The sequence below is a fragment of the Fringilla coelebs genome (genome assembly GCF_963513975.1).
Source record: "Fringilla coelebs genome assembly, chromosome: 33".
NCBI lineage: Eukaryota > Metazoa > Chordata > Aves > Passeriformes > Fringillidae > Fringilla > Fringilla coelebs.
Window position 1 is genome coordinate 1 of NC_140059.1, and position 26,643 is coordinate 26,643.

At 63.0% G+C, this 26,643-nt stretch overlaps 1 protein-coding gene across 2 annotated transcripts in view; it reads right to left on the minus strand.

Annotated features, from left to right (window-relative positions):
• Positions 1-7,394: 7,394 nt before the first annotated feature.
• The window catches only part of TRPT1 (tRNA phosphotransferase 1), a 143,929-nt gene continuing 124,680 nt past the window's right edge, over positions 7,395-26,643 (minus strand). For both annotated transcript variants that reach the window (XM_084224062.1, XM_084224061.1), the window contains 2 exons: positions 8,062-8,118; positions 7,395-7,521 (listed from right to left, as the gene is read on the minus strand). The gene's annotated coding sequence lies outside the window, so the exon portion shown is untranslated. The remainder of the gene's footprint in view (positions 7,522-8,061; positions 8,119-26,643) is intronic.

Genomic DNA, 26,643 nt, shown 5'->3' on the forward strand with positions numbered 1-26,643 from the left:
AGACACCCCAAAAACGATGGGGGAGCCCCCCAAAACGATGGGGGCACCCCAAAAACGGGGAGACACCCCAAAAACGGGGGAGCACCCTAAAAACGATGGGGGCACCCTAAAAACGATGGGGCACCCCAAAAACGATGGGGGGCACAACAGAAACGATGGGGGGGCCCCAAAAATGAGGGGGGGACCCAAAAACGGGGGGAGCACAACAGAAACGGGGGGCGGGGAAGCCGGAGGGTCCCTGGGTGTCACTGGAGTCCCCTGGGTGACGCTGGGGTGACATCGGGGTCCCCTGGGTGGGAGGGAGGGGATATCGGGGTCCCCTGGGGGTCATTTGGTGACATTTGGGGGGTCTCGGTGACATCAGGGTCCCCCAGAGTGGGTGACACTGGGGTCCCTGAGTGTCCCTGGATGTCCCCCAGGTGTCCCCAGGTGTCCCCGAGCCCCGACCCGCAGTGTCCCCAGGTATCCCCAGGTGTCCCAGGTGTCCCCCAGGTGTCCCTGGCTGTCCCCCAGGTGTCCCCAGTGTCCCCGAGCCCCGACCCGCAGTGTCCCCAGTTGTCCCTCAGGTGTCCCAGGTGTCCCCCAGGTGTCCCTGGCTGTCCCCAGGTGTCCCCGGGTGTCCCCCAGGTGTCCCTGTACCCTGACCCGTGGTGTCCCCAGTTGTCCCTCAGGTGTCCCTGGCTGTCCCCAGCTGTCCCCAGGTGTCCCCGGTGTCCCCAAGCCCTGACCCGCGGTGTCCCCAGGTGTCCCCAGGTGTCCCCGGTGTCCCCGAGCCCCGACCCGCGGTGTCCCCAGGTGTCCCCCAGGTGTCCCGCGGTGTCCCCAGGTGTCCCCGAGCCCCGACCCGCGGTGTCCCCGGTGTCCCCCGGTGTCCCCGAGCCCCGACCCGCGGTGTCCCAGGTGTCCCCAGGTGTCCCCCAGGTGTCCCCAGGTGTCCCCAGGTGTCCCCCCGGTGTCCCCCCGGTGTCCCCGAGCCCCGACCCGCGGTGTCCCCGCAGGAGTCGCGGGGCCGCCGCTCGGTGGTGGCCGCGGCCCCGCTGGAGCTGGGGCGCCTGGCGGGGGTTGGGGACACCGCGCTGTCCCTGTCCCTGCGCCCCCGGACCCGCAAGGTGACAACGGCCACGCTGCGGCTGCGGCTGCGCGGGCTCGTCCTGATGGAGGGACACCCCACGTACGGCACCGGGGACAGGGGGACATTGGGGGGACATTGGGGACATTGGGGACATTGGGGGACATTGAGGGATTGGGGACAGGGGGGACATTGGGGACATCGGGGGGACATTGGGGGACATCGGGGGACTGGGGACAGGGGGGACATCGGGGGATTGGGGACAGAGGGGACATTGGGGGGACAGGGGGACATCGGGGGGACAGGGGGACATCGGGGGATTGGGGACATCGGGGGACTGGGGACAGGGGGGACATTGGGGGGACATCGGGGACATCGGGGACATCGGGGGGACACCGGGGACAGGGGGGACATTGGGGGGACATCGGGGACATTGGGGACATTGGGGACACCGGGGGACATTGGGGACATTGGGGACACCGGGGGACATTGAGGGATTGGGGACATCAGGGACAGGGACACATTGGGGACATCGGGGGGACAGAGGGGACATTGGGGACATCGGGGGGATTGGGGGACATCGCGGGGACAGGGGGGACATCGGGGACATCGGGGACAGGGGGGACATTGGGGGGACATTGGGGACATCGGGGGACATTGAGGGATTGGGGACATCAGGGACAGGGACACATTGGGGACATCGGGGGGACAGAGGGGACATTGGGGACATCGGGGGGACATCGAGGGGACAGGAGAGGCATTGGGGGATTGGGGACATGGGGGAGAGGGGGGGCACTGGGGACATTGAGGGGACAAGGGGGACATTGGGGACATTGTGGGGACATTGGGGACATTGCAGGGAGATCTTGGGGACATTGAGGAGGCATTGGGGACATTGTGGGTCTCGGGGACATTGAGGGGACATTGGGGACATTTGGCGTCCACGGAGGGGCCTGGGGCTCTTGGGGACACCGGGGGGACACACTGGGGCTGGGGGGGCCTTGGGGACCCCCCTGGGGACAGTGTCCTCCCCCTCCAGGGACGAGGACATGCAGAGTGTCACCAGCCTGAGCCCCCCCGGGGACGTGGCCGACCTGGGGGACTTCGAGAGTGACCCCGAGGACGAGGGGGGGGCGCACAGGGCGGGGGGCGCCCCCCCCGCACCCCGAGGTGGGTCCCCAATGTGTCCCCGAGGTGTCCCCAATGTCCCCAACCCCCCCCTCCCGGTGTCCCCCCAATGCCGGGGGTGTCCTTGGAGGTGGGGGGGGGGGGTCCCTGACCGTCCTCTCCCCCCCCAGCGCCCCCCCCCAGCGGGGACCCCCCCAATTTGGGGACACGGAGGGACCCCCCAGAGCCGGGGGGGGACCCAGAGACCCCCCCCGAAATCAGCGCGGTGAGTGGGGGGGGGCGGGGGGGACCCCTGAACTGGGGGGGGGGAGGGGGGAGAAGTTTGGGGACCCCCTGAATAAATGGGGGGGGTCCCATGGGGGTGGGGGGTCTCAGGGTTCTGGGGGGGGTCTCGGGGTTCTGGGGGGGGTCTCGGGGTTCTGGGGGGGTCTCTCTGTGCTGACCCCCTCCCCGTGCCCCCCCCAGGACCCCCCCGGGGGTCGCGGGGCGCTCCTGGCCTGGTGCCGGGGGGTCACGGCCGGGTACCCGGGGGTCGCCGTCACCGATTTCGGGGGGTCCTGGAGCAGCGGGTTGGGGTTCTGCGCCCTCCTGCACCGGCTGAGACCCCGAGAAATGTGAGGGGGGGGCGCGGGGGGGGAGGGGAGGGGCTGGGGGGGCACCCTGGGGGGGCAGGAGGGTCGGGGAAGGGGTTTGTGGGGGGGTCCTGGGGGGCTTTGGGGGATCCTGGGGGGCTTTGGGGGATTGGGGAGGGTTTGGGGGGGACATGAGGGGTTTGGGGGGGTCCTGGGGGGTTTGGGGAGGTCACAGGGGACAGAGGGGACACCCGTGGGGGGAGTGGGGGGGACCTGGAGGGGGGGGCGTGGTTGAGGAGCAATTCGGGGGGGGGATTGGGGGGGGGATCCCCGGGGATGTTGGGGGGACCCTTTTGGGGGGGTTGGGTCACTTGGGGACCCCCCCAGTGACCAAAGCCCCCTCCCCCTCCCCCGCAGTGATTTTGACGCTCTGGACCCCCGGGACCACCGGGGCAACAACAAACGGGTGCGTGGGGGGGGCTGGGGGGCCCGGGGGGGCTCCAGGCTTGGGTGTCCCCCCCCACCATGACCCCCCCTCCCCTCCCCCCCAGGCCTTCGACGCCTTCGCGGCCCTGGGGGTCCCGCGGCTCCTGGACCCCTCGGACATGGAGACCCCCGACAGCCTGGGGGTCATGACCTTCCTCAGCCAGGTCCGAGCGCTCCTGGGGACCCCCCCGGGGACCCCCCCGGGGACCCCCCCGCGACCCCGGAGCGGCTTCACAGAGGGGGAGTCCCAAGAGACCCCCCCGGACCCCCGGAACGGCTCCAATGAGGAGGGGAGACCCCCGGAATCACCGAGTGACGTCACTGAGGGGGGGCCCCAAACGACCCCCCCGGGGACCCCTCCGGACCCCCGGAGTGACGTCATTGAGGGGGGACCCTCGGAATCACCGAGTGACGTCATTGAGGGGGGGCCCCAAAAGACCCCCCCGGACCGCCGGAGTGACGTCATCGAGGGGGAACCCCAAACGACCCCCGTGGGGACCCCCCCGGACCGCCGGAGTGACGTCATCACCGAGGGGGGGCCCCAAATGACCCCCCCCGAGACCCCCCCGCGCCCCCAGAGCGGCTCCATTGAGGAGGAACCCCAAGAGCCCCCCCGGGACCCCCAGACCCCCCCAGAGACCCCAACCGGGACCCCCCCGGAACCCCAAATCAGCGTCACCGAGGGGGGGCCCCAAGAGACCCCCCCAGCCCCCCCCCAGATGGACAGCGACCAGGGGGAGCCCCCCCCAGCCCCCCCCCAGCTCGGCCCCATCGAGGGGGGGGGCGCCCCCAGACCCCCCCGTGGAGGAGGGGCCCCCCCAGGACCCCCAGACCGGCCCCCCCCAGGACCCCCAAATTGAGACTCCGAGGGAGGGGGGGAGCCCCCCCCGGGACCCCCAGCTCGGCCCCGTTAAAGGGGAGCCCCCCCAGGACCCCCCCCCAGCATTTGGGGAGGGGGCGGCTCTGCCGGAGCCCCCCCCGCGCTCCCCCCGGCCCGTGGGGGTGGGGAGGGGTCTCCCCACGCCCCCCCCCCCGCTCCAGGAGCTTCCCCCGCCTGCGGGACCCCCCCTCGAAGGTGAGACCCCTCCCCTACCCCCCCCCAGGACCCCCAAGTTGCCCCCCCCGACCCCCCCTGACCCCCCCTCTGTCCCCAGGGTGACGTCGGGACCCCCCCCGCCCCTCCCCCCTCCGCTGAGCGCGGGGGGGGCGCGGCCGTGGGACCCCCCGGGGGGGATTCGGGGTCACCCCCGTGTGTCCCCCCTGTGTCCCCTCCCCCCCCTGAGACCCCCAGGGAGCCCCCGGAGCCCCCCGAGGAGGAGAGCGGGGTAAGGGGACATTGGGGGGGACATGGGGACATTGGGGACATGGGGGGGACAATGGGGACATTGGGGACATTGGGGACACGGGGGGGACAATGGGGACATTGGGGACCCCACTGGGGACATTGGGGACATTTGGGGGGACACAGGGGTAAGGGGACACAGGGGGGGACCCCACTGGGGACATGGCGGGGGACCTTGGGGACAATGGGGGGCACTGGGGGACAATGGGGACAAGGGGAAGGGGACAATGGGGGGAGAGCAGGGACAGCCACGGGTGACGAGGACAGTGGGTGGCTCTGGGGTGGCACAGGGGTGACCCCACGGTGACAGGGACAGTGGGTGACACAGGGGTGGCCCTGGGGTGACCCCGGTGACGCTGCGGTGACAGGGACAGTGGGTGGCACAGGGGTGACCCCGTGTCCCCACGGTGACAGGGACAGTGGGTGGCCGCAGAGCTGCTGGCCCTGGAGCAGGAGCAGGGGTGGCACAGGGGTGACACAGGGGTGACACAGGGGTGTCCCTGCTGTGACAGGGACAGTGGGTGGCCGCAGAGCTGCTGGCCCTGGAGCAGGAGCAGGGGTGACACAGGGGTGACCCCGTGTCCCCACGGTGACAGGGACAGTGGGTGGCCGCAGAGCTGCTGGCCCTGGAGCAGGAGCAGGGGTGACACAGGGGTGACACAGGGGTGTCCCCATGGTGACAGGGACAGTGGGTGGCCGCAGAGCTGCTGGCCCTGGAGCAGGAGCAGGCCCGGTTGGACGCTCAGGCCCCGGCGCTGGAGCGGGAACTGCGGGAGCTGATGGACAGCGGTGAGGGGACATTGGGGACACTGGGGGACATTGGGGACACTGGGGACAGGGGGAATATGGGGACAGAGAGGGGGCATTGGGGACATCGGGCATTGAGAACAAGGGAAAACAAGGACACCAGGGACACCAGGGGACATCATGGGGACATCATGGGGACATTGAGACATTGCAGGCACGTGGCCCATAGTGTCTCCCATGTCCCCTGGTGTCCCCATTGTCCCTGTTCACCCAATGTCCCCCAATGTCCTCAATGTCCCCAATATCCCCCAATGTCCCCAGTGTCCCCAACGTCCCCCATGTCCCCAATCCCCGCCATGTCCCCAACGTCCCCCATGTCCCCAGTCCCTGCCACGTCCCCCATGTCCCAAATGTCCCCCATGTCCCCAACGTCCCCCATGTCCCCAATGTCCCTGCTGTCCCCAATATCCCCCATGTCCCCAATCCTTGCCATGTCCCCAACGTCCCCGCTGTCCCCAATATCCCCCAATCCCTGCCATGTCCCCAATGTCCCCGCTGTCCCCAATATTCCCCAATGTCCCCAACGTCCCCGCTGTCCCCTGTCCCCAGGCGCGGACCCCGCCCGCGAGGAGCGGCTGCTCCGGGCCTGGTTCTCGCTGGTGCAGCAGCGGAATTTGCTGGTGCGGCGACAGGACCAGCTGCAGCTGCTGTGAGGGGACAGCGGCGACACCGCGGCGACACCGCCACCCTCCCTCCCCCCGTTTCCCCTCCCTGTGCCTCCCCTCCCCCCCGGCTCCAGTGTCCGTGAGGGGACCCTGGGGACGCTGCGGGGGTGGGGGGGGCTCTGCCAGCCCCGCTGACACCTCCTTGTCCCCTTTTGTCCCCTTTTTTGTCCCCTGGTGTCACCCCCAGGGCGCAGGAGCGGGACCTGGAGCGACGCTTTGAGCTGCTGAGCCGGGAGCTGCGGGGGCTGCTGGGGACAGAGGGTGCGACCCTGGGGACAGGGGGACATTGAGGGGACACTGGGGACATCGGGGACACTGGGGACAGGGGGGGGACACTGAGGACGGGGGGGACACTGGGGACAGGGGGGACACTGGGGACAGGGGTACAGGGGGGACATGGGGACATCGAAGGGACACCGAGGACGGGGGGACATTGGGGACATCGAGGAGACACCGGGGACAGGGGGACATTAGGGACATCAGGGGGACACTGGGGACAGAGAGGATGGCACTGGGAATGGGAGAACACTGGGGACATTTGGGGACACTGGGGATGAGGGGAGGACATGCTGGGGACATCGGGTGGGACAGGGGGACATTTGGGACACTTGGGGACATGGCAGACACCGGGAAGGGAACAAAGGGGTTTGGGGACCTTTTGGGGGACATTTGGGGACCCCCCCAGAGTGGCAGAAGCCGCCGGCGCAGCGCGAGCGCGAGCAGCTCTTACTGGAGGAACTGGTGGCACTGGTGAACCGGCGGGACCGGCTGGTGCGGGACCGGCACCGCCGCGAGAGCAGGTGGGGACACCGGGGGGACACCGGGGGGACACCGCGGGGACAGCGAGGAGGGGTCCCGGGGGGGTCCTGAGGGGTCCTGGGGGGTTTGGGGGGGTCCTGGGGGCTCAGGAGGGACTGCAGGGGTGGCACACGAAGCTCCTGGTGGGGTTGTTCGGGGGTTTTGGGGTGGTGGGGAGGGGTCCTGGGGGTCGTCCCCGGGGGATTTTTGGGGGTCCAGCCCTGCCCGACACCCCCCGACCCCCGCAGGGCGCTGGAGGAGGATGAGGAGCTGCGGCGGAGCCTCGAGCCCCGGCGCCGCCGCTTCGGCCGCAGGGAAACGTGCGGGATCTGCTGAGGGACCCCCCCGGGACCCCCAAAATCCACGGGACCCCCCCCGGAACCCCCCAGATCCGGGTGGATGCGACAATAAAGGAGAATTTCTGTGTCAAACCCGATTCAGGGAAACTGGGAGGGACTGGGAGGGTCTGGGACCCCCCAGGGGTTATTTTGGGGGGGCGGGTTTGAGCTCTGACCCCACCACGTGACTCTCGTAGTGCTCAGGGGGGGCTTTATTGGGGTCTGTGGGACCCGGGGGGCTCAGACACCCCTAAATCCTCATCCGGGGGTCTCTGCCCCGCCTCGTCCCAGGGTCCGTCCAGGGGGAGTTCACACCCTGTGGGGGGGGGAAATAGAGGAGCTGTTGCCATGGTAACGGCACCCCCTGCCCCCCAACTCTCAACCCCGGACCCCCAAACCCCCCCCCAAACCCTGAGTCACCCAAAACCCCCTCAGCACCCCCTCCCCAGTTTTGGGGTCCCCCCCAAACTCCCCGACCTCCCCAGACCCCCAATTTCAAGATCCCTCCCCAAACTCCTGAATAATCCCCCAAACCCTTTGACCCCCTCATGTTTTGGGGTTCCCCCCAAATCCCCTGAGCCCCCCAGCCCAATTTTGGGGTCCCCCCCCGCCTCTCACGGCGTGGCCGCAGCTGCAGAACCCGCAGGAAATATCTGGGGGGGATCCGGCCCTGGGCGTCCCCCGGCATCAGGATCACCCCGTTGGCCGAGCGGAAAAAGGGGATCCCGTCTGGGGGAAGGGGTGGGGGGGGTCACACGGACATCGAGGGGGACCCCCAAGCATCGGGAACCCCCCCAAAAATCGGGAACCCCCCCTGAAATCGGGAACCCCCCCAAAAATCGGGACCCTCCCTCACCCGCCAGCGCCCGGGGGCCGTCGATGATGATGGCGATCTCCGAGTCCGACCTCATCCCTGTGGGGAGGGGGATTTTGGGGGGTCCTGAGGGGGTTTTGGGGGATCCTGGGGGGCTTTAGGAGGGTCTGGGGTCTGCAGAACGGAGGTGTGGGGGTCTCGAGGAGGATTTGAGGCGTTTGAGGGATCCTAGAACGGGATTTGGGTGGCTCGAGCGGATTTGGGGAAGACTTGGGTGTGCCCAAGGGGTTTGGGAGTTTTGGGGGAGCACGGGGGGGGTGTAGGGGGTCCCTGCTAGAGGTTGGGGAATTTTTGGTGGTGCCCCGGGGTTTGTTTTTGGGGAGGGGTCGCACATCAGGGTCCACCCCGCCAGGTGAGCGTGGGGGCTCTATGAGGTTTGGGGGGCTCTGTGGGGTTTGGGGATCTCGAGGGGTTTTTGGGACATCCCGGGTGGGTTTTGGGGTATCCAGGGGGGATTTTTGGGGGGGGGTCACTCACCGCTGCGCACCCCAGGGTCTGATTGGCTACCGTGCCTAGGGTAAGGGCTAGGCTTACGCATGGGGCCCGGCTTCCGCAAACTAAAAGGCCCAGAGCTGCGGGCACACTGCAGCTGCAAAGGGCATCCCAGGGGCATCGCAAAACTGCCACAACCTGGCCTCCTCGAGGCCTTTCTCCTTGGCACCTGCCCTAACCCTAGGCTGATTGGCTGCCCGGCCTAGGGTTAGGGTTAGGGTTAGGGTTAGGGTTAGGGTTCCGCAAACTAAAAGGCCCAGAGCTGCGGGCACACTGCAGCTGCAAAGGGCATCCCAGGGGCATCGCAAAACTGCCACAACCTGGCCTCCTCGAGGCCTTTCTCCTTGGCACCTGCCCTAACCCTAGGCTGATTGGCTGCCCGGCCTAGGGTTAGGGTTAGGGTTAGGGTTAGGGTTCCGCAAACTAAAAGGCCCAGAGCTGCGGGCACACTGCAGCTGCAAAGGGCATCCCAGGGGCATCGCAAAACTGCCACAACCTGGCCTCCTCGAGGCCTTTCTCCTTGGCACCTGCCCTAACCCTAGGCTGATTGGCTGCCCGGCCTAGGGTTAGGGTTAGGGTTAGGGTTAGGGTTAGGGTTAGGGTTCCGCAAACTAAAAGGCCCAGAGCTGCGGGCACACTGCAGCTGCAAAGGGCATCCCAGGGGCATCGCAAAACTGCCACAACCTGGCCTCCTCGAGGCCTTTCTCCTTGGCACCTGCCCTAACCCTAGGCTGATTGGCTGCCCGGCCTAGGGTTAGGGTTAGGGTTACGCCTAGGGTTAGGGTTCCGCAAACTAAAAGGCCCAGAGCTGCGGGCACACTGCAGCTGCAAAGTGCATCCCAGGGGCTTCGCAAAACTGCCACAACCTGGCCTCCTCGAGGCCTTTCTCCTTGGCACCTGCCCTAACCCTAGCCTGATTGGCTGCCCGGCCTAGGGTTAGGGTTAGGGTTAGGGTTCCGCAAACTAAAAGGCCCAGAGCTGCGGGCACACTGCAGCCGCAAAGGGCATCCCAGGGGCATCGCAAAACTGCCGCAACCTGGCCTCCTCGAGGCCTTTCTCCTTGGCACCTGCCCTAACCCTAGGCTGATTGGCTGCCCGGCCTAGGGTTAGGGTTAGGGTTAGGGTTAGGGTTCCGCAAACTAAAAGGCCCAGAGCTGCGGGCACACTGCAGCTGCAAAGGGCATCCCAGGGGCATCGCAAAACTGCCACAACCTGGCCTCCTCGAGGCCTTTCTCCTTGGCACCTGCCCTAACCCTAGGCTGATTGGCTGCCCTTCCTAGGGTTAGGGTTAGGGTTACGCCTAGGGTTAGGGTTCCGCAAACTAAAAGGCCCAGAGCTGCGGGCACACTGCAGCTGCAAAGGGCATCCCAGGGGCATCGCAAAACTGCCACAACCTGGCCTCCTCGAGGCCTTTCTCCTTGGCACCTGCCCTAACCCTAGGCTGATTGGCTGCCCGGCCTAGGGTTAGGGTTAGGGTTAGGGTTAGGGTTCCGCAAACTAAAAGGCCCAGAGCTGCGGGCACACTGCAGCTGCAAAGGGCATCCCAGGGGCATCGCAAAACTGCCACAACCTGGCCTCCTTGAGGCCTTTCTCCTTGGCACCTGACCTAACCCGAGCCTGATTGGCTGCCCGGCCTAGGGTTAGGGTTAGGGTTAGGGTTAGGGTTCCGCAAACTAAAAGGCCCAGAGCTGCGGGCACACTGCAGCTGCAAAGGGCATCCCAGGGGCATCGCAAAACTGCCACAACCTGGCCTCCTCGAGGCCTTTCTCCTTGGCACCTGCCCTAACCCTAGCCTGATTGGCTGCCCTGCCTAGGGTTAGGGTTAGGGTTACGCCTAGGGTTAGGGTTCCGCAAACTAAAAGGCCCAGAGCTGCGGGCACACTGCAGCTGCAAAGGGCATCCCAGGGGCATCGCAAAACTGCCACAACCTGGCCTCCTCGAGGCCTTTCTCCTTGGCACCCGACGTAACCCTAGGCTGATTGGCTGCCCGGCCTAGGGTTAGGGTTAGGGTTAGGGTTAGGGTTCCGCAAACTAAAAGGCCCAGAGCTGCGGGCACACTGCAGCTGCAAAGGGCATCCCAGGGGCATCGCAAAACTGCCACAACCTGGCCTCCTCGAGGCCTTTCTCCTTGGCACCTGCCCTAACCCTAGCCTGATTGGCTGCCCGGCCTAGGGTTAGGGTTAGGGTTAGGGTTAGGGTTAGGGTTCCGCAAACTAAAAGGCCCAGAGCTGCGGGCACACTGCAGCTGCAAAGGGCATCCCAGGGGCATCGCAAAACTGCCACAACCTGGCCTCCTCGAGGCCTTTCTCCTTGGCACCTGCCCTAACCCTAGGCTGATTGGCTGCCCTGCCTAGGGTTAGGGTTAGGGTTACGCCTAGGGTTAGGGTTCCGCAAACTAAAAGGCCCAGAGCTGCGGGCACACTGCAGCTGCAAAGGGCATCCCAGGGGCATCGCAAAACTGCCACAACCTGGCCTCCTCGAGGCCTTTCTCCTTGGCACCTGCCCTAACCCTAGGCTGATTGGCTGCCCGGCCTAGGGTTAGGGTTAGGGTTAGGGTTAGGGTTAGGGTTCCGCAAACTAAAAGGCCCAGAGCTGCGGGCACACTGCAGCTGCAAAGGGCATCCCAGGGGCATCGCAAAACTGCCGCAACCTGGCCTCCTCGAGGCCTTTCTCCTTGGCACCTGCCCTAACCCTAGGCTGATTGGCTGCCCGGCCTAGGGTTAGGGTTAGGGTTAGGGTTAGGGTTCCGCAAACTAAAAGGCCCAGAGCTGCGGGCACACTGCAGCTGCAAAGGGCATCCCAGGGGCATCGCAAAACTGCCACAACCTGGCCTCCTCGAGGCCTTTCTCCTTGGCACCTGCCCTAACCCTAGGCTGATTGGCTGCCCGGCCTAGGGTTAGGGTTAGGGTTAGGGTTCCGCAAACTAAAAGGCCCAGAGCTGCGGGCACACTGCAGCTGCAAAGGGCATCCCAGGGGCATCGCAAAACTGCCACAACCTGGCCTCCTCGAGGCCTTTCTCCTTGGCACCTGCCCTAACCCTAGGCTGATTGGCTGCCCGGCCTAGGGTTAGGGTTAGGGTTAGGGTTAGGGTTCCGCAAACTAAAAGGCCCAGAGCTGCGGGCACACTGCAGCTGCAAAGGGCATCCCAGGGGCATCGCAAAACTGCCACAACCTGGCCTCCTCGAGGCCTTTCTCCTTGGCACCTGCCCTAACCCTAGGCTGATTGGCTGCCCTGCCTAGGGTTAGGGTTAGGGTTACGCCTAGGGTTAGGGTTCCGCAAACTAAAAGGCCCAGAGCTGCGGGCACACTGCAGCTGCAAAGGGCATCCCAGGGGCATCGCAAAACTGCCACAACCTGGCCTCCTCGAGGCCTTTCTCCTTGGCACCTGCCCTAACCCTAGGCTGATTGGCTGCCCGGCCTAGGGTTAGGGTTAGGGTTAGGCCTAGGGTTAGGGTTCCGCAAACTAAAAGGCCCAGAGCTGCGGGCACACTGCAGCTGCAAAGGGCATCCCAGGGGCTTCGCAAAACTGCCACAACCTGGCCTCCTCGAGGGCTTTCTCCTTGGCACCTGCCCTAACCCTAGGCTGATTGGCTGCCCGGCCTAGGTTTAGGGTTAGGGTTAGGTTTCCGCAAACTAAAAGGCCCAGAGCTGCGGGCACACTGCAGCTGCAAAGGGCATCCCAGGGGCATCGCAAAACTGCCACAACCTGGCCTCCTCGAGGCCTTTCTCCTTGGCACCTGTCCTAACCCTAGCCTGATTGGCTGCCCGGCCTAGGGTTAGGGTTAGGGTTAGGGTTAGGGTTAGGGTTCCGCAAACTAAAAGGCCCAGAGCTGCGGGCACACTGCAGCTGCAAAGGGCATCCCAGGGGCATCGCAAAACTGCCACAACCTGGCCTCCTCGAGGCCTTTCTCCTTGGCACCTGCCCTAACCCTAGGCTGATTGGCTGCCCTGTCTAGGGTTAGGGTTAGGGTTACGCCTAGGGTTAGGGTTCCGCAAACTAAAAGGCCCAGAGCTGCGGGCACACTGCAGCTGCAAAGGGCATCCCAGGGGCATCGCAAAACTGCCACAACCTGGCCTCCTCGAGGCCTTTCTCCTTGGCACCAGCCCTAACCCTAGGCTGATTGGCTGCCCTGCCTAGGGTTAGGGTTAGGGTTAGGGTTAGGGTTAGGGTTCCGCAAACTAAAAGGCCCAGAGCTGCGGGCACACTGCAGCTGCAAAGGGCATCCCAGGGGCATCGCAAAACGGCCACAACCTGGCCTCCTCGAGGCCTTTCTCCTTGGCACCAGCCCTAACCCTAGCCTGATTGGCTGCCCGGCCTAGGGTTAGGGTTAGGGTTACGCCTAGGGTTAGGGTTCCGCAAACTAAAAGGCCCAGAGTTGCGGGCACACTGCAGCTGCAAAGGGCATCCCAGGGGCATCGCAAAACTGCCACAACCTGGCCTCCTCGAGGCCTTTCTCCTTGGCACCTGCCCTAACCCTAGGCTGATTGGCTGCCCGGCCTAGGGTTAGGGTTAGGGTTAGGGTTAGGGTTCCGCAAACTAAAAGGCCCAGAGCTGCGGGCACACTGCAGCTGCAAAGGGCATCCCAGGGGCATCGCAAAACTGCCACAACCTGGCCTCCTCGAGGCCTTTCTCCTTGGCACCTGCCCTAACCCTAGGCTGATTGGCTGCCCTGCCTAGGGTTAGGGTTAGGGTTACGCCTAGGGTTAGGGTTCCGCAAACTAAAAGGCCCAGAGCTGCGGGCACACTGCAGCTGCAAAGGGCATCCCAGGGGCATCGCAAAACTGCCACAACCTGGCCTCCTCGAGGCCTTTCTCCTTGGCACCTGCCCTAACCCTAGGCTGATTGGCTGCCCGGCCTAGGGTTAGGGTTAGGGTTAGGCCTAGGGTTAGGGTTCCGCAAACTAAAAGGCCCAGAGCTGCGGGCACACTGCAGCTGCAAAGGGCATCCCAGGGGCTTCGCAAAACTGCCACAACCTGGCCTCCTCGAGGGCTTTCTCCTTGGCACCTGCCCTAACCCTAGGCTGATTGGCTGCCCGGCCTAGGTTTAGGGTTAGGGTTAGGTTTCCGCAAACTAAAAGGCCCAGAGCTGCGGGCACACTGCAGCTGCAAAGGGCATCCCAGGGGCATCGCAAAACTGCCACAACCTGGCCTCCTCGAGGCCTTTCTCCTTGGCACCTGTCCTAACCCTAGCCTGATTGGCTGCCCGGCCTAGGGTTAGGGTTAGGGTTAGGGTTAGGGTTAGGGTTCCGCAAACTAAAAGGCCCAGAGCTGCGGGCACACTGCAGCTGCAAAGGGCATCCCAGGGGCATCGCAAAACTGCCACAACCTGGCCTCCTCGAGGCCTTTCTCCTTGGCACCTGCCCTAACCCTAGGCTGATTGGCTGCCCTGTCTAGGGTTAGGGTTAGGGTTACGCCTAGGGTTAGGGTTCCGCAAACTAAAAGGCCCAGAGCTGCGGGCACACTGCAGCTGCAAAGGGCATCCCAGGGGCATCGCAAAACTGCCACAACCTGGCCTCCTCGAGGCCTTTCTCCTTGGCACCAGCCCTAACCCTAGGCTGATTGGCTGCCCTGCCTAGGGTTAGGGTTAGGGTTAGGGTTAGGGTTAGGGTTCCGCAAACTAAAAGGCCCAGAGCTGCGGGCACACTGCAGCTGCAAAGGGCATCCCAGGGGCATCGCAAAACGGCCACAACCTGGCCTCCTCGAGGCCTTTCTCCTTGGCACCAGCCCTAACCCTAGCCTGATTGGCTGCCCGGCCTAGGGTTAGGGTTAGGGTTACGCCTAGGGTTAGGGTTCCGCAAACTAAAAGGCCCAGAGTTGCGGGCACACTGCAGCTGCAAAGGGCATCCCAGGGGCATCGCAAAACTGCCACAACCTGGCCTCCTCGAGGCCTTTCTCCTTGGCACCTGCCCTAACCCTAGGCTGATTGGCTGCCCGGCCTAGGGTTAGGGTTAGGGTTAGGGTTAGGGTTCCGCAAACTAAAAGGCCCAGAGCTGCGGGCACACTGCAGCTGCAAAGGGCATCCCAGGGGCATCGCAAAACTGCCACAACCTGGCCTCCTCGAGGCCTTTCTCCTTGGCACCTGCCCTAACCCTAGGCTGATTGGCTGCCCTGCCTAGGGTTAGGGTTAGGGTTACGCCTAGGGTTAGGGTTCCGCAAACTAAAAGGCCCAGAGCTGCGGGCACACTGCAGCTGCAAAGGGCATCCCAGGGGCATCGCAAAACTGCCACAACCTGGCCTCCTCGAGGCCTTTCTCCTTGGCACCTGCCCTAACCCTAGGCTGATTGGCTGCCCGGCCTAGGGTTAGGGTTAGGGTTAGGGTTAGGGTTCCTCAAACTAAAAGGCCCAGAGCTGCGGGCACACTGCAGCTGCAAAGGGCATCCCAGGGGCATCGCAAAACTGCCACAACCTGGCCTCCTCGAGGCCTTTCTCCTTGGCACCTGCCCTAACCCTAGCCTGATTGGCTGCCCTGCCTAGGGTTAGGGTTAGGGTTAGGGTTCCGCAAACTAAAAGGCCCAGAGCTGCGGGCACACTGCAGCTGCAAAGGGCATCCCAGGGGCATCGCAAAACTGCCACAACCTGGCCTCCTCGAGGCCTTTCTCCTTGGCACCTGCCCTAACCCTAGGCTGATTGGCTGCCCGGCCTAGGGTTAGGGTTAGGGTTAGGGTTAGGGTTCCGCAAACTAAAAGGCCCAGAGCTGCGGGCACACTGCAGCTGCAAAGGGCATCCCAGGGGCATCGCAAAACTGCCACAACCTGGCCTCCTCGAGGCCTTTCTCCTTGGCACCTGCCCTAACCCTAGGCTGATTGGCTGCCCGGCCTAGGGTTAGGGTTAGGGTTAGGGTTAGGGTTAGGGTTAGGGTTCCGCAAACTAAAAGGCCCAGAGCTGCGGGCACACTGCAGCTGCAAAGGGCATCCCAGGGGCATCGCAAAACTGCCACAACCTGGCCTCCTCGAGGCCTTTCTCCTTGGCACCTGCCCTAACCCTAGGCTGATTGGCTGCCCGGCCTAGGGTTAGGGTTAGGGTTAGGCCTAGGGTTAGGGTTCCGCAAACTAAAAGGCCCAGAGCTGCGGGCACACTGCAGCTGCAAAGGGCATCCCAGGGGCTTCGCAAAACTGCCACAACCTGGCCTCCTCAAGGGCTTTCTCCTTGGCACCTGCCCTAACCCTAGGCTGATTGGCTGCCCGGCCTAGGGTTAGGGTTAGGGTTAGGGTTCCGCAAACTAAAAGGCCCAGAGCTGCGGGCACACTGCAGCTGCAAAGGGCATCCCAGGGGCATCGCAAAACTGCCACAACCTGGCCTCCTCGAGGCCTTTCTCCTTGGCACCTGTCCTAACCCTAGCCTGATTGGCTGCCCTGCCTAGGGTTAGGGTTAGGGTTATGCCTAGGGTTAGGGTTCCGCAAACTAAAAGGCCCAGAGCTGCGGGCACACTGCAGCTGCAAAGGGCATCCCAGGGGCATCGCAAAACTGCCACAACCTGGCCTCCTCGAGGCCTTTCTCCTTGGCACCTGCCCTAACCCTAGGCTGATTGGCTGCCCGGCCTAGGGTTAGGGTTAGGGTTAGGGTTAGGGTTAGGGTTCCGCAAACTAAAAGGCCCAGAGCTGCGGGCACACTGCAGCTGCAAAGGGCATCCCAGGGGCATCGCAAAACTGCCACAACCTGGCCTCCTCGAGGCCTTTCTCCTTGGCACCTGCCCTAACCCTAGGCTGATTGGCTGCCCGGCCTAGGGTTAGGGTTAGGGTTACGCCTAGGGTTAGGGTTCTGCAAACTAAAAGGCCCAGAGCTGCGGGCACACTGCAGCTGCAAAGGGCATCCCAGGGGCATCGCAAAACTGCCACAACCTGGCCTCCTCGAGGCCTTTCTCCTTGGCACCAGCCCTAACCCTAGGCTGATTGGCTGCCCTGCCTAGGGTTAGGGTTAGGGTTACGCCTAGGGTTAGGGTTCCGCAAACTAAAAGGCCCAGAGCTGCGGGCACACTGCAGCTGCAAAGGGCATCCCAGGGGCATCGCAAAACTGCCACAACCTGGCCTCCTCGAGGCCTTTCTCCTTGGCACTAGCCCTAACCCTAGCCTGATTGGCTGCCCGGCCTAGGGTTAGGGTTAGGGTTACGCCTAGGGTTAGGGTTCCGCAAACTAAAAGGCCCAGAGTTGCGGGCACACTGCAGCTGCAAAGGGCATCCCAGGGGCATCGCAAAACTGCCACAACCTGGCCTCCTCGAGGCCTTTCTCCTTGGCACCTGCCCTAACCCTAGGCTGATTGGCTGCCCGGCCTAGGGTTAGGGTTAGGGTTAGGGTTAGGGTTCCGCAAACTAAAAGGCCCAGAGCTGCGGGCACACTGCAGCTGCAAAGGGCATCCCAGGGGCATCGCAAAACTGCCACAACCTGGCCTCCTCGAGGCCTTTCTCCTTGGCACCGACCCTAACCCTAGGCTGATTGGCTGCCCTGCCTAGGGTTAGGGTTAGGGTTACGCCTAGGGTTAGGGTTCCGCAAACTAAAAGGCCCAGAGCTGCGGGCACACTGCAGCTGCAAAGGGCATCCCAGGGGCATCGCAAAACTGCCACAACCTGGCCTCCTCGAGGCCTTTCTCCTTGGCACCTGCCCTAACCCTAGGCTGATTGGCTGCCCGGCCTAGGGTTAGGGTTAGGGTTAGGCCTAGGGTTAGGGTTCCGCAAACTAAAAGGCCCAGAGCTGCGGGCACACTGCAGCTGCAAAGGGCATCCCAGGGGCATCGCAAAACTGCCACAACCTGGCCTCCTCGAGGCCTTTCTCCTTGGCACCTGCCCTAACCCTAGGCTGATTGGCTGCCCGGCCTAGGGTTAGGGTTAGGGTTAGGGTTCCGCAAACTAAAAGGCCCAGAGCTGCGGGCACACTGCAGCTGCAAAGGGCATCCCAGGGGCATCGCAAAACTGCCACAACCTGGCCTCCTCGAGGCCTTTCTCCTTGGCACCTGTCCTAACCCTAGCCTGATTGGCAGCCCTGCCTAGGGTTAGGGTTAGGGTTATGCCTAGGGTTAGGGTTCCGCAAACTAAAAGGCCCAGAGCTGCGGGCACACTGCAGCTGCAAAGGGCATCCCAGGGGCATCGCAAAACTGCCACAACCTGGCCTCCTCGAGGCCTTTCTCCTTGGCACCAGCCCTAACCCTAGCCTGATTGGCTGCCCGGCCTAGGGTTAGGGTTAGGGTTAGGGTTAGGGTTCCGCAAACTAAAAGGCCCAGAGCTGCGGGCACACTGCAGCTGCAAAGGGCATCCCAGGGGCATCGCAAAACTGCCACAACCTGGCCTCCTCGAGGCCTTTCTCCTTGGCACCTGCCCTAACCCTAGGCTGATTGGCTGCCCTTCCTAGGGTTAGGGTTAGGGTTACGCCTAGGGTTAGGGTTCCGCAAACTAAAAGGCCCAGAGCTGCGGGCACACTGCAGCTGCAAAGGGCATCCCAGGGGCATCGCAAAACTGCCACAACCTGGCCTCCTCGAGGCCTTTCTCCTTGGCACCTGCCCTAACCCTAGGCTGATTGGCTGCCCGGCCTAGGGTTAGGGTTAGGGTTAGGGTTAGGGTTCCGCAAACTAAAAGGCCCAGAGCTGCGGGCACACTGCAGCTGCAAAGGGCATCCCAGGGGCATCGCAAAACTGCCACAACCTGGCCTCCTCGAGGCCTTTCTCCTTGGCACCTGCCCTAACCCTAGCCTGATTGGCTGCCCTGTCTAGAGTTAGGGTTAGGGTTACGCCTAGGGTTAGGGTTCCGCAAACTAAAAGGCCCAGAGCTGCGGGCACACTGCAGCTGCAAAGGGCATCCCAGGGGCATCGCAAAACTGCCACAACCTGGCCTCCTCGAGGCCTTTCTCCTTGGCACCTGCCCTAACCCTAGGCTGATTGGCTGCCCGGCCTAGGGTTAGGGTTAGGGTTAGGGTTCCGCAAACTAAAAGGCCCAGAGCTGCGGGCACACTGCAGCTGCAAAGGGCATCCCAGGGGCATCGCAAAACTGCCACAACCTGGCCTCCTCGAGGCCTTTCTCCTTGGCACCTGCCCTAACCCTAGGCTGATTGGCTGCCCTGCCTAGGGTTAGGGTTAGGGTTACGCCTAGGGTTAGGGTTCCGCAAACTAAAAGGCCCAGAGCTGCGGGCACACTGCAGCTGCAAAGGGCATCCCAGGGGCATGGCAAAACTGCCACAACCTGGCCTCCTCGAGGCCTTTCTCCTTGGCACCTGCCCTAACCCTAGCCTGATTGGCTGCCCGGCCTAGGGTTAGGGTTAGGGTTAGGGTTAGGGTTCCGCAAACTAAAAGGCCCAGAACTGCGGGCACACTGCAGCTGCAAAGGGCATCCCAGGGGCATCGCAAAACTGCCACAACCTGGCCTCCTCGAGGCCTTTCTCCTTGGCACCTGCCCTAACCCTAGCCTGATTGGCTGCCCTGCCTAGGGTTAGGGTTAGGGTTACGCCTAGGGTTAGGGTTCCGCAAACTAAAAGGCCCAGAGCTGCGGGCACACTGCAGCTGCAAAGGGCATCCCAGGGGCATCGCAAAACTGCCACAACCTGGCCTCCTCGAGGCCTTTCTCCTTGGCACCTGCCCTAACCCTAGGCTGATTGGCTGCCCTGCCTAGGGTTAGGGTTAGGGTTACGCCTAGGGTTAGGGTTCCGCAAACTAAAAGGCCCAGAGTTGCGGGCACACTGCAGCTGCAAAGTGCATCCCAGGGGCTTCGCAAAACTGCCACAACCTGGCCTCCTTGAGGGCTTTCTCCTTGGCACCTGCCCTAACCCTAGGCTGATTGGCTGCCCGGCCTAGGGTTAGGGTTAGGGTTAGGGTTCCGCAAACTAAAAGGCCCAGAGCTGCGGGCACACTGCAGCCGCAAAGGGCATCCCAGGGGCATCGCAAAACTGCCGCAACCTGGCCTCCTCGAGGCCTTTCTCCTTGGCACCTGCCCTAACCCTAGGCTGATTGGCTGCCCGGCCTAGGGTTAGGGTTAGGGTTACGCCTAGGGTTAGGGTTCCGCAAACTAAAAGGCCCAGAGCTGCGGGCACACTGCAGCTGCAAAGGGCATCCCAGGGGCATCGCAAAACTGCCACAACCTGGCCTCCTCGAGGCCTTTCTCCTTGGCACCTGCCCTAACCCTAGGCTGATTGGCTGCCCGGCCTAGGGTTAGGGTTAGGGTTAGGGTTAGGGTTCCGCAAACTAAAAGGCCCAGAGCTGCGGGCACACTGCAGCTGCAAAGGGCATCCCAGGGGCATCGCAAAACTGCCACAACCTGGCCTCCTCGAGGCCTTTCTCCTTGGCACCTGCCCTAACCCTAGCCTGATTGGCTGCCCTGCCTAGGGTTAGGGTTAGGGTTACGCCTAGGGTTAGGGTTCCGCAAACTAAAAGGCCCAGAGCTGCGGGCACACTGCAGCTGCAAAGGGCATCCAAGGGGCATCACAAAACTGCCACAACCTGGCCTCCTCGAGGCCTTTCTCCTTGGCACCCGACGTAAGCGTAGGCTGATTGGCTGCCCGGCCTAGGGTTAGGGTTAGGGTTAGGGTTAGGGTTCCGCAAACTAAAAGGCCCAGAGCTGCGGGCACACTGCAGCTGCAAAGGGCATCCCAGGGGCATGGCAAAACTGCCACAACCTGGCCTCCTCGAGGCCTTTCTCCTTGGCACCTGCCCTAACCCTAGCCTGATTGGCTGCCCGGCCTAGGGTTAGGGTTAGGGTTAGGGTTAGGGTTCCGCAAACTAAAAGGCCCAGAACTGCGGGCACACTGCAGCCGCAAAGGGCATCCCAGGGGCATCGCAAAACTGCCACAACCTGGCCTCCTCGAGGCCTTTCTCCTTGGCACCTGCCCTAACCCTAGCCTGATTGGCTGCCCTGCCTAGGGTTAGGGTTAGGGTTACGCCTAGGGTTAGGGTTCCGCAAACTAAAAGGCCCAGAGCTGCGGGCACACTGCAGCTGCAAAGGGCATCCCAGGGGCATCGCAAAACTGCCACAACCTGGCCTCCTCGAGGCCTTTCTCCTTGGCACCTGCCCTAACCCTAGGCTGATTGGCTGCCCTGCCTAGGGTTAGGGTTAGGGTTACGCCTAGGGTTAGGGTTCCGCAAACTAAAAGGCCCAGAGCTGCGGGCACACTGCAGCTGCAAAGGGCATCCCAGGGGCATCGCAAAACTGCCACAACCTGGCCTCCTCGAGGCCTTTCTCCTTGGCACCTGCCCTAACCCTAGCCTGATTGGCTGCCCTGCCTAGGGTTAGGGTTAGGGTTACGCCTAGGGTTAGGGTTCCGCAAACTAAAAGGCCCAGAGTTGCGGGCACACTGCAGCTGCAAAGTGCATCCCAGGGGCTTCGCAAAACTGCCACAACCTGGCCTCCTTGAGGGCTTTCTCCTTGGCACCTGCCCTAACCCTAGGCTGATTGGCTGCCCGGCCTAGGGTTAGGGTTAGGGTTAGGGTTCCGCAAACTAAAAGGCCCAGAGCTGCGGGCACACTGCAGCCGCAAAGGGCATCCCAGGGGCATCGCAAAACTGCCGCAACCTGGCCTCCTCGAGGCCTTTCTCCTTGGCACCTGCCCTAACCCTAGGCTGATTGGCTGCCCGGCCTAGGGTTAGGGTTAGGGTTACGCCTAGGGTTAGGGTTCCGCAAACTAAAAGGCCCAGAGCTGCGGGCACACTGCAGCTGCAAAGGGCATCCCAGGGGCATCGCAAAACTGCCACAACCTGGCCTCCTCGAGGCCTTTCTCCTTGGCACCTGCCCTAACCCTAGGCTGATTGGCTGCCCGGCCTAGGGTTAGGGTTAGGGTTAGGGTTAGGGTTCCGCAAACTAAAAGGCCCAGAGCTGCGGGCACACTGCAGCTGCAAAGGGCATCCCAGGGGCATCGCAAAACTGCCACAACCTGGCCTCCTCGAGGCCTTTCTCCTTGGCACCTGCCCTAACCCTAGCCTGATTGGCTGCCCTGCCTAGGGTTAGGGTTAGGGTTACGCCTAGGGTTAGGGTTCCGCAAACTAAAAGGCCCAGAGCTGCGGGCACACTGCAGCTGCAAAGGGCATCCAAGGGGCATCACAAAACTGCCACAACCTGGCCTCCTCGAGGCCTTTCTCCTTGGCACCCGACGTAACCGTAGGCTGATTGGCTGCCCGGCCTAGGGTTAGGGTTAGGGTTAGGGTTAGGGTTCCGCAAACTAAAAGGCCCAGAGCTGCGGGCACACTGCAGCTGCAAAGGGCATCCCAGGGGCATCGCAAAACTGCCACAACCTGGCCTCCTCGAGGCCTTTCTCCTTGGCACCTGCCCTAACCCTAGCCTGATTGGCTGCCCGGCCTAGGGTTAGGGTTAGGGTTACGCCTAGGGTTAGGGTTCCGCAAACTAAAAGGCCCAGAGCTGCGGGCACACTGCAGCTGCAAAGGGCATCCCAGGGGCATCGCAAAACTGCCACAACCTGGCCTCCTCGAGGCCTTTCTCCTTGGCACCTGCCCTAACCCTAGCCTGATTGGCTGCCCGGCCTAGGGTTAGGGTTAGGGTTAGGGTTAGGGTTCCGCAAACTAAAAGGCCCAGAGCTGCGGGCACACTGCAGCTGCAAAGGGCATCCCAGGGGCATCGCAAAACTGCCACAACCTGGCCTCCTCGAGGCCTTTCTCCTTGGCACCTGCCCTAACCCTAGCCTGATTGGCTGCCCTGCCTAGGGTTAGGGTTAGGGTTACGCCTAGGGTTAGGGTTCCGCAAACTAAAAGGCCCAGAGCTGCGGGCACACTGCAGCTGCAAAGTGCATCCCAGGGGCTTCGCAAAACTGCCACAACCTGGCCTCCTTGAGGGCTTTCTCCTTGGCACCTGCCCTAACCCTAGGCTGATTGGCTGCCCGGCCTAGGGTTAGGGTTAGGGTTAGGGTTCCGCAAACTAAAAGGCCCAGAGCTGCGGGCACACTGCAGCCGCAAAGGGCATCCCAGGGGCATCGCAAAACTGCCGCAACCTGGCCTCCTCGAGGCCTTTCTCCTTGGCACCTGCCCTAACCCTAGGCTGATTGGCTGCCCGGCCTATCGTTAGGGTTAGGGTTAGGGTTAGGGTTCCGCAAACTAAAAGGCCCAGAGCTGCGGGCACACTGCAGCTGCAAAGGGCATCCCAGGGGCATCGCAAAACTGCCACAACCTGGCCTCCTCGAGGCCTTTCTCCTTGGCACCCGACCTAACCCGAGCCTGATTGGCTGCCCTGCCTAGGGTTAGGGTTAGGGTTAGGGTTAGGGTTCCGCAAACTAAAAGGCCCAGAGCTGCGGGCACACTGCAGCTGCAAAGGGCATCCCAGGGGCATCGCAAAACTGCCACAACCTGGCCTCCTCGAGGCCTTTCTCCTTGGCACCTGCCCTAACCCTAGGCTGATTGGCTGCCCGGCCTAGGGTTAGGGTTAGGGTTACGCCTAGGGTTAGGGTTCCGCAAACTAAAAGGCCCAGAGCTGCGGGCACACTGCAGCTGCAAAGGGCATCCCAGGGGCATCGCAAAACTGCCACAACCTGGCCTCCTCGAGGCCTTTCTCCTTGGCACCTGCCCTAACCCTAGGCTGATTGGCTGCCCTGCCTAGGGTTAGGGTTAGGGTTACGCCTAGGGTTAGGGTTCCGCAAACTAAAAGGCCCAGAGCTGCGGGCACACTGCAGCTGCAAAGGGCATCCCAGGGGCATCGCAAAACTGCCACAACCTGGCCTCCTCGAGGCCTTTCTCCTTGGCACCTGCCCTAACCCTAGCCTGACTGGCTGCCCGGCCTAGGGTTAGGGTTAGGGTTAGGGTTAGGGTTCCGCAAACTAAAAGGCCCAGAGCTGCGGGCACACTGCAGCTGCAAAGGGCATCCCAGGGGCATCGCAAAACTGCCACAACCTGGCCTCCTCGAGGCCTTTCTCCTTGGCACCTGCCCTAACCCTAGCCTGATTGGCTGCCCTGCCTAGGGTTAGGGTTAGGGTTACGCCTAGGGTTAGGGTTCCGCAAACTAAAAGGCCCAGAGCTGCGGGCACACTGCAGCTGCAAAGGGCATCCCAGGGGCATCGCAAAACTGCCACAACCTGGCCTCCTCGAGGCCTTTCTCCTTGGCACCCGACCTAACCCTAGGCTGATTGGCTGCCCGGCCTAGGGTTAGGGTTAGGGTTAGGTTTAGGGTTCCGCAAACTAAAAGGCCCAGAGCTGCGGGCACGCTGCAGCTGCAAAGGGCATCCCAGGGGCATCGCAAAACTGCCACAACCTGGCCTCCTCGAGGCCTTTCTCCTTGGCACCTGCCCTAACCCTAGGCTGATTGGCTGCCCTGCCTAGGGTTAGGGTTAGGGTTACGCCTAGGGTTAGGGTTCCGCAAACTAAAAGGCCCAGAGCTGCGGGCACACTGCAGCTGCAAAGGGCATCCCAGGGGCATCGCAAAACTGCCACAACCTGGCCTCCTCGAGGCCTTTCTCCTTGGCACCTGCCCTAACCCTAGCCTGATTGGCTGCCCGGCCTAGGGTTAGGGTTAGGGTTAGGGTTAGGGTTCCACAAACTAAAAGGCCCAGAGCTGCGGGCACACTGCAGCTGCAAAGGGCATCCCAGGGGCATCGCAAAACTGCCACAACCTGGCCTCCTCGAGGCCTTTCTCCTTGGCACCTGCCCTAACCCTAGCCTGATTGGCTGCCCTGCCTAGGGTTAGGGTTAGGGTTACGCCTAGGGTTAGGGTTCCGCAAACTAAAAGGCCCAGAGCTGCGGGCACACTGCAGCTGCAAAGGGCATCCCAGGGGCATCGCAAAACTGCCACAACCTGGCCTCCTCGAGGCCTTTCTCCTTGGCACCTGCCCTAACCCTAGGCTGATTGGCTGCCCTGCCTAGGGTTAGGGTTAGGGTTACGCCTAGGGTTAGGGTTCCGCAAACTAAAAGGCCCAGAGCTGCGGGCACACTGCAGCTGCAAAGGGCATCCCAGGGGCATCGCAAAACTGCCACAACCTGGCCTCCTCGAGGCCTTTCTCCTTGGCACCTGCCCTAACCCTAGGCTGATTGGCTGCCCGGCCTAGGGTTAGGGTTAGGGTTAGGGTTAGGGTTCCGCAAACTAAAAGGCCCAGAGTTGCGGGCACACTGCAGCTGCAAAGTGCATCCCAGGGGCTTCGCAAAACTGCCACAACCTGGCCTCCTCGAGGCCTTTCTCCTTGGCACCTGCCCTAACCCTAGGCTGATTGGCTGCCCTGCCTAGGGTTAGGGTTAGGGTTACGCCTAGGGTTAGGGTTCCGCAAACTAAAAGGCCCAGAGCTGCGGGCACACTGCAGCTGCAAAGGGCATCCCAGGGGCATCGCAAAACTGCCACAACCTGGCCTCCTCGAGGCCTTTCTCCTTGGCACCTGCCCTAACCCTAGGCTGATTGGCTGCCCGGCCTAGGGTTAGGGTTAGGGTTACGCCTAGGGTTAGGGTTCCGCAAACTAAAAGGCCCAGAGCTGCGGGCACACTGCAGCTGCAAAGGGCATCCCAGGGGCATCGCAAAACTGCCACAACCTGGCCTCCTCGAGGCCTTTCTCCTTGGCACCTGCCCTAACCCTAGCCTGATTGGCTGCCCGGCCTAGGGTTAGGGTTAGGGTTAGGGTTAGGGTTCCACAAACTAAAAGGCCCAGAGCTGCGGGCACACTGCAGCTGCAAAGGGCATCCCAGGGGCATCGCAAAACTGCCACAACCTGGCCTCCTCGAGGCCTTTCTCCTTGGCACCTGCCCTAACCCTAGGCTGATTGGCTGCCCGGCCTAGGGTTAGGGTTAGGGTTACGCCTAGGGTTAGGGTTCCGCAAACTAAAAGGCCCAGAGCTGCGGGCACACTGCAGCTGCAAAGGGCATCCCAGGGGCATCGCAAAACTGCCACAACCTGGCCTCCTCGAGGCCTTTCTCCTTGGCACCTGCCCTAACCCTAGGCTGATTGGCTGCCCTGCCTAGGGTTAGGGTTAGGGTTACGCCTAGGGTTAGGGTTCCGCAAACTAAAAGGCCCAGAGCTGCGGGCACACTGCAGCTGCAAAGGGCATCCCAGGGGCATCGCAAAACTGCCACAACCTGGCCTCCTCGAGGCCTTTCTCCTTGGCACCTGCCCTAACCCTAGGCTGATTGGCTGCCCGGCCTAGGGTTAGGGTTAGGGTTAGGGTTAGGGTTCCGCAAACTAAAAGGCCCAGAGCTGCGGGCACACTGCAGCTGCAAAGGGCATCCCAGGGGCATCGCAAAACTGCCACAACCTGGCCTCCTCGAGGCCTTTCTCCTTGGCACCTGCCCTAACCCTAGGCTGATTGGCTGCCCTGCCTAGGGTTAGGGTTAGGGTTACGCCTAGGGTTAGGGTTCCGCAAACTAAAAGGCCCAGAGCTGCGGGCACACTGCAGCTGCAAAGGGCATCCCAGGGGCATCGCAAAACTGCCACAACCTGGCCTCCTCGAGGCCTTTCTCCTTGGCACCCGACCTAACCCTAGGCTGATTGGCTGCCTGGCCTAGGGTTAGGGTTAGGGTTAGGTTTAGGGTTCCGCAAACTAAAAGGCCCAGAGCTGCGGGCACGCTGCAGCTGCAAAGGGCATCCCAGGGGCATCGCAAAACTGCCACAACCTGGCCTCCTCGAGGCCTTTCTCCTTGGCACCTGCCCTAACCCTAGGCTGATTGGCTGCCCTGCCTAGGGTTAGGGTTAGGGTTACGCCTAGGGTTAGGGTTCCGCAAACTAAAAGGCCCAGAGCTGCGGGCACACTGCAGCTGCAAAGGGCATCCCAGGGGCATCGCAAAACTGCCACAACCTGGCCTCCTCGAGGCCTTTCTCCTTGGCACCTGCCCTAACCCTAGCCTGATTGGCTGCCCGGCCTAGGGTTAGGGTTAGGGTTGGGGTTAGGGTTCCGCAAACTAAAAGGCCCAGAGCTGCGGGCACACTGCAGCTGCAAAGGGCATCCCAGGGGCATCGCAAAACTGCCACAACCTGGCCTCCTCGAGGCCTTTCTCCTTGGCACCTGCCCTAACCCTAGGCTGATTGGCTGCCCTGCCTAGGGTTAGGGTTAGGGTTACGCCTAGGGTTAGGGTTCCGCAAACTAAAAGGCCCAGAGCTGCGGGCACACTGCAGCTGCAAAGGGCATCCCAGGGGCATCGCAAAACTGCCACAACCTGGCCTCCTCGAGGCCTTTCTCCTTGGCACCTGCCCTAA